This window comes from Salvelinus alpinus, chromosome 11 (assembly GCF_045679555.1).
Source record: "Salvelinus alpinus chromosome 11, SLU_Salpinus.1, whole genome shotgun sequence".
Taxonomy (NCBI): domain Eukaryota; kingdom Metazoa; phylum Chordata; class Actinopteri; order Salmoniformes; family Salmonidae; genus Salvelinus; species Salvelinus alpinus.
In genome coordinates this window covers 31,006,813-31,014,487 of record NC_092096.1, presented here as the reverse complement: position 1 = coordinate 31,014,487, position 7,675 = coordinate 31,006,813, and the positions used below count along the sequence as shown (strand labels likewise).

At 41.3% G+C, this 7,675-nt stretch overlaps 1 pseudogene; it reads right to left on the bottom strand.

Moving 5' to 3' along the window:
- Positions 1–3,351: 3,351 nt before the first annotated feature.
- On the bottom strand, positions 3,352–6,869 carry LOC139533936 (E3 ubiquitin-protein ligase TRIM39-like; annotated as a pseudogene).
- Between the last annotated feature and the right edge of the window lie 806 nt (positions 6,870–7,675).

Below are 7,675 nucleotides of genomic sequence, written 5' to 3'. Positions count from 1 at the left end.
TTCAACCAGTAGAGAATGTGAAACACTTCATTGAAAGAAGTTTATTATCCAAGTGTTATAAATACAAGTTCAATCTGTACTTCAATGCACATCTGTTGTGCATTATAAAAACAGAGGAAGAAAGAGGTGGCGAGAGAGGTGTAAAAGACAGAAAGGGAAAGTGGTAAGAACATAGGAGCAGGGAAGGCAGCATACGATTAACAAATCACAGTGCAACCCAAATATTATCTCAGTTCATCAAAATTACATAAGTGTCTCTAGCCGGCCCGAAGGTTATCTTAAAAGCGGGTGAGGTGGCGATGATGGGACTAGGGTTTGGCATCCTCTCTCACATCAAAACATATCTGCAGATGAAAGACAGATGAACAGAGAGAGTATGTTTAAGCCTTGTGTTTTTATTTTTTATTCTAACATTGTTAGTCATCATAATAATCAGGAGGTGAAATGCAAAATTGACCTTGAATCATTAACTCTGGGAATACTGCATCTCTATCTGTATTTCAATATAAATCTCTTTAATAATAATTCCTGTTGACCTGACCAAGTGACCTCTAATCATGCTGTGCCCTCTATGTAACCAGTTCAGATGCGGGAGGGGTTCACCGACACAGCTGATATAACCTAGAGGATTTATGGAGAAGAGAGGGATGAAGTGAAGGAGAGAGACTTGAGAAAATAAGGTAGTTAAAGAGAGTGTTCAACAGGAGTCTGTGTGTGCGGGCTCACCTGGTGTCCACACCACAGTAAGTGGCTGCAGAGTACTTTATGCTGAAAAACATGAACGGACACACAAGTACAAACAATATAGCATAGTTATAGAAATAATGAAGTGTCTTTCTATTCTCCATGGTTGGCCCTCTTGCCTATTATTTGAAGGTGGAAGGAGCCACAGTTATACACCTGAGCCTGCTTACTGCACAACACAATCCATCAATCAGATTGATACATGGGTGTGTAGGTGTGGGTTATAGGGTGTCTAATTGTTCTACATTCTTTCAACATGGGTGATTTAAAATAGCCTGTTTTGTTTTTGTGCAGACATCACACCCTTACCTAAACAGCACCCTCGCCTGAGAAGTAGAAGTCAAAGGGAGAGAAACTGGGAATTGAATAACTGCAGTTGACATAGCTAAGTAAATGGAAGAATTCTCTTATTGCAATGTGAATGGCTCTTGAAAGAGACTTTGGTTGTGCATTGTGTAGTCTATAGTGTTGCCAGGAAACAGCACCCTCTTCGAAGAAGTAGGAGGTGAAGATCTCCCGCACATGGATTGCCTCTCTTGCTGCATTGTTGGACCCCATCCTTGAAACATCCTGTAGAGCAGCAGTCTTCTCCTCTGGCACACGGCAGCGAGCTGCAGATCCCCTCCTGGTCCTCGTGTCCATCCTCATGAAGTTATGCAGGACACAGGTAGCCTTCACACACCTGAATTCCTCCAGGAGGCAGTCCCAGATGGCCCTGGTCACCCAAGTTTGCAGTGCCCTACACGTTAACTGTAGGCAATAGTTTTGAAGGAATCTTCAGTTACAAGGTATCTGTAGGAATATGGAAGACAATGTAATTATTAGACTTGTACGTCACCAGGTCAATGTGGATTACTAAAGTGATAACATTGATTTAACATGGATTTATAGATGCATGGGCACACATGTGCATGTGTAGCATGTGACAATAACAGGATCATATCAAGGATAGCATCACAAATGAATACATAAATACCACTTGAAGCTTGATGATGAGTTGACCATTTGAATCAACTGTGCAGTGCCAAGGCAAAAACAGAAATGTGCACCCCTTTGAGTCCCCAGGACCAGGTCTGAGAACCCCTGCTCTTCATTGGGACCTCTTCATATGTAGACAGGCTTTCATAGCTTTCTTTATCTGAGGACAGAAAACCTCACAAGAAACAGACTTCATTATAGTCATATTACACCGCACTGAATATTATGTTACTATTATCTCCATCCTCACTTCTAGGGACAGGAACTACACAAAAGTACCTGCCCTACCCAAAATAGCCTACTCTTTCACTGACAGTTGGTGCTGCTATCCTATCACCCTCCTCCATGGCTGTTAGCTAGCAACCTACAAATGCATTTGGAGTTTGTTTTTTCCAGTGATGAATACATCAAGATAGCTAGCTAATACGAAGTTAGGTAGATGGTGATATTTCATTCACTTAGCTAGCCATCTATACAGTATGTTAAGTTGGCTAGATAGCTAGCTAGCCAACTAGCTAGCTCATTTAGCAGCTCATTTGAGTTAGCCTGCACTGTAGCTAGTTAGCTAATAATACATATTTTTTTCATTTTCGAAAAGTATTTACTTACTTGAATAGGTTCTCCCAGTCATGTGGACAATTGGAAACAGGGCAGCAAAGTTTGTTTGTCAATAAAGAGTTTGAGGATATCACTATTGAACTATGTACCCATTTAATAACCGGACCTTCATACAAACTTGCTATGCTGAATTCTTGACACACAATCGAACATGCTGCTGGATGATGCCATATACTGCCAGCACGCCCACAAGTGATTTACCGCTATCTAGTGTACATTCACCGTCAGTCTAAATAATTTCTCAAAATCATCAGGGTTCTATTCTGGCCAAGAAGAGGAGATACCACAACACTACACAGGTCTTACAGTGTGTGAGGGGTGGTGAGGGTCATTCTGTTCCTCTGACCTACCCCAATTACATACTCTAACTGTCAGGACCCGGTGTGAGAAACAGTCACTAATAGTCGGCAGAACCCAGAAGATAAGGCAGATACAGCAGTACTAGAGACGGTGGTTTAATAAAGGAAAAAGATCTTCAGGCAAAAAATATAAATCCACAACGTCAAAAGTAATAACCAAGAGAAAAAATGAATATCCTCCAAGATACAAAGAAAAACCACAAAGTGGTAAGAACAGCAGGGAAAAAACAAACCTCAAAAGAATAATCAAAAATAAACAAGAACAAAACCAGAGTACCTCAGGAAAATCCAACTTGAGAAACAAATGGTCACAGCATGGCTGGGGCTGGGTGCTAACATACAAACACAGAGCAAAGAACTGAGGAACACTAAGGGTTTAAATACCTACAAGGAAATGAGGCACAGGTGCAACTAATAACTAGAACAAGGGAAAAACAAAAGGTTCAAAAAGGCGCAAAAAGGCGCAATTAGTGACATCTAGTGACCAAAACCTGAATAATCCTGGCCAAAACCTGACACTAACATGTAAAACAATAGGTCAGTTGCTTTCTTTCATCTAGTAACTAATGTACAGCATTACATGTAAAAGCCCACTGTTAAGTAAACACTTTATTAAGCAATTGATCAATCAAACTATTCTTAACCGCTTAAAGATTGGTGGTGCATTAACTTTTTATTTCATATTTAAAATGACAGAGGGATCACAAGACAAAGGTCATATTCTTTTAAAGTGTGGAATTACATTTCGTACCACGGCCTCCTCTAAAGAATGACAATCAGCTAACCATTTTGGAGATTGACTTAAGAGATGATCAGAGGAGCAGAGTTTTTACCACCAGCATTATTACAGGGGCTGAAGTATGGATATAGTTTTTCAGTGAATATGCAACCAGTGTAAGAGTAGATATGAGACCTGGCCTCCACATCATAAAAGGACACCTGACCCTCCTCATAATCCACAAACACCCCCACCTTCTGGGGCTTCTTTCTCAATGAGAGGGTAACAGGGTATCCTGCATTGGCCTTGTACTCATTCCCATTCCTGAGGACCACAGTCCAGTATCCATTTTGAGGCTTTAATATGATCTTTGCCTTCCTGTTGATGGACTCTCTGGCCACTCCTAAATCCCACTTAGTCTTCCCCTGGACCGTCACCTCATAGTAAAATCTGCCTGAGAAGAACCCCTTCTTTCCCAGGACACAACAAATAGAATCAAACCTTTCTGGGTTGTCAGAGAGTTTCTTTAGTGTGCCTTCATGTCTCACTTGTTTCCAATCCTCAGAAAGGGTGAGTTTGGGATATGCTGTATCAGGGTCCAGAGTCACATCCACTGTATACAGCTGAATCCTCTTTAACTCAGCATCACACAACTTCCTCACCTCTCTCATAAGTGCCTCCTCAAGCTGAGATACAGCTCTCATCACAGTCCCTACACAAATATCACGTGAACACAGATCTCAGACCAGTCCTTGGTGTGTGGAGGGGTGCACAGAGATGGGAAGCTCTGGAGGAGGAGAAAGTGGTCCTCAGTGTGTGAGAGCTGCTCCAGCTCAGTGCTTCTCTTCTTCAGCTCATTGATTTCCTCCTCAACGTCTTTAATGAGCCCTTCAGCCTGCCTCTCTACTGCTTTCTGGTTTTCCTCAAACATCTCAATGAGCTCAGCCTGGCTTCTCTCAATGGATCGCACCAGATCAGTGAAGACCTGCACACTGTTTGATATCTCTCTCTGTGCCTCTTTCTTGCTGAGATCTACTAAGTGTTTGATCTCCTGAACCTTCTGCAGTCTCTCCTGGATCATCTGCTGCACTTCTGCCTCAGTCTTCCCCAGCTGAACCTTCTTCTCTTCATACTCTTCCTCTATAGGGACAATGTCATGAGCCATATGGTCTGTTTTGAAGCACAACACACAAAGGCATGTCTGGTCAGTTCTGCAGAACAGCTCCAGGAGTCTGTCGTGGTTCTTACACGTCCTGTCTTCCAGATTCTCCACAGGTTTGATCAGCTTGTGTCTCTTTAAGGCTGGGACTCTCTGATGAGGCTCCAGGTGAGTCTCACAGTAAGAGGTCTGACACACCAGGCAGGACTTCAGGGCCTTGAGCTTCGTCCCAGTGCAGATGTCACAGGGGACTTCAAGGGGTTGAACAGGGCATTGATCTCGGCTGCTGGTGGCCTTCACTTCAACTGACTTCCTGAACTGAGCAGCCATCTCAGATATGAAAGTATTGATGCGAAGCACAGGTTTTCTATGGAATTTCTCCTTACACATTGGACACAGGCACAGGTCATTGCTATCCCAGTACTGTCTTATACAGGCCTTGCAGAAGTTGTGTCCACATGGAGTGGTGACTGGCTCAGTGAACACATCCAGACAGATAGAACACAAGAACTGGTCTTCAGACAGGAGACTGCTGGAGGTGGCCATATCTAGACAGATCAGAGGTGAAAAAATAAAGCATTTCCTGGGATCAGTTGGCTCTCTATAATACAAACTAATGACGAAACAGACAACTTCAGAGAATATATTTTGAACAGGGTAAATTAAAAAAAGATTCAGGCAATTCAGAAAGTCAAATGTGGAAAAATGTTGACTGTGGAATTGGAATTTCAGTTGACCTTCTGAACTCAATGAATTGGTTCAAATGATCGCAACCAATCTTTTAAAATTATTAATTTCAGTGCATTTACCAGGATACCAGCACATTTGAATATCTCTTACCATAGATGGGTTTGTTGTTTAGCAACAAAACCAACGTGTGCACAACTATGGGGCTAAACACATGGTGTTGGCTTAATTGTTGATGTGTAAACTATATTTTGTCTTCAATATTTATTGAAAGCATAAATTAATTTACACAGTGAGCACTTGTCTTTCAAATACCTCATTACAGTTGTTGGTTAGATAGCTAGCGTATTTTTTGCCATATTAGCATAGACGTGATATCAGTCAAAACACCCCATAACAAGACATGCGGGCTATCCTACGAAGAAAGCTAGATCTACTCAGGGTTTTCTAAAGCTCACAAGCTTCAGTTAGCTTCACATTGAAGCTCAGGCTTCATCTGTACTATGACGGTGGATATTTCTTGCCCGGCTGCCGCTAACTCTAGCAGTCTTGTAACTGAGCGGAACGCCAAACTCTTTATTGAGACAATGTTGAAACCATCAATCCATGGGCAAGTCAGTGCTGAAATCAAAATGAAGGAAAAGTTATCTATCAAATCTAGCAGGGAATCTGATTTCATTGGTCCTCAACTCGTGTCTCAGTCATTTCATTCGGGGTAAGTGGAGTTATCCTGCCCCGGAGCAGGTTAGTTCTTAAGGATTCATTGCCATAGAAATTTAATCTGGCTAAAAAGTGAGCCACTTTCGTATGACCGGTTATCCAGAGTTGTACTCATAGTTGACTAAAGTTACTTGGCCAACTCCTCAAACCTGCTTTGTAGGATATCTCTCAGGTATCAATAAAAAGATACAATGAGCTGAAACGAGCCACCTACGATTCCCCACATGGTAGCTTCTTGTCATTGTTGATAGCTATCTGGCCATGCAGAATCACACATTGAAGTGCGTGCATTGTTTTTGTGAAGTTGTCAGCTAACCCATCTATTTCATTGAGGGGAAATGCCTTTACCAAAGGCACAAGTGTTTAAAATTGCAATATGTAACTTTTTGGGCGACCCACAAAATTCACATAGAAATGTGAGTTATAGATTCATCCTAGATTTATACTTCTCATTGAAAGCAAGTCTAAGAAGTGGTAGATTTGTTCTGTGTGTGCTATTTCTATACTTTCGGTTTTGTACACCAACTTCAAATAGCTGAAAATACAATATTTTTGGTTATGCAAAATATATTTCACAGCGGTTTAGATGGTACACTGATTATCTACACTATACTTGCTTGTTTTGTCACAAATTGAAATTAGGCGAACTATTAGAATTTTTGCAACCAGGAAACGGCTGCGAGATTTCTGTATAGTGACTCTTTAACAGATGATCAAGCTACAGTATGACGTGTTTAGTTGGCCAGGTTAACCTTTATCTACTCACCTGTGTTAATGTTGACTGTTCTTAAGATTATTAAGAGGCCCACAGCGATAGAAGACTGTAGCTGTGTACAGAGATTTCTGAAGAGGAAACCGTTTCCGTGCCTGATACATGTTTCTTCACTTTACTTTCATTTTAGCAAAGTGAAGTTACTCAGCCACTCCCAATACTGCTGTGCTGTTTGGCTCGTGCTCTTCTTAAAGGGACAAATGTTATTTATTTACATAGGACTGGACTCTCGTTAAAATGGCACATTTTCCTGCTCTCTAATATCTCTTCTCTTCTGTTCTCTATTAAATAATAGCCTTCTGCTCATATAGTGTGAATAGTGTTACCCGTGTTTCTGTATGAAATAGCAGAAAAATTGCTGGTGGAGTGAGATCTGTCCTTCCTCTAAGTGGTGCATTAGTAGTGACTAGGACACTGGACGGGTCAGTAAGAATTCACACCAGACTATCAGGCATAAGTTCCACAGTTTCAAGTGCCACAGGACAGCAGTCAGCTGTATGCACCAAACTACGTATTATCATAATTGCAAGAAGCAAACAAACACTGCCACAAATTCCAGCGAGTCAATCACACATACCAAAGTATGAAACATATCTCTTTTCATCACTATTTATGTTTCATTTGCTGAAATCTGAGATGCAACCTTTTATACTTTTAAAATGTTTTTTACCAAACATTCATGTGCTTACCTGTAGCAGAAGCACACACACACCAATTTTAGTAACATGCATTTTAATTTCAAAGTGAGTATTTCACCAATGCCTTAGTGATTTTAGTGCCTGGATTTCTCTGAGTAGGCTCCATGAATAGCCTAGATGTTTTGGAGAGCTGACCATCAACATGGTTATTTCAAGGTTATACCAACCTAATTTTCCATGACAGTGTGTGTGGGCTGGAGAGAATGCTGGCAAAACCCACTG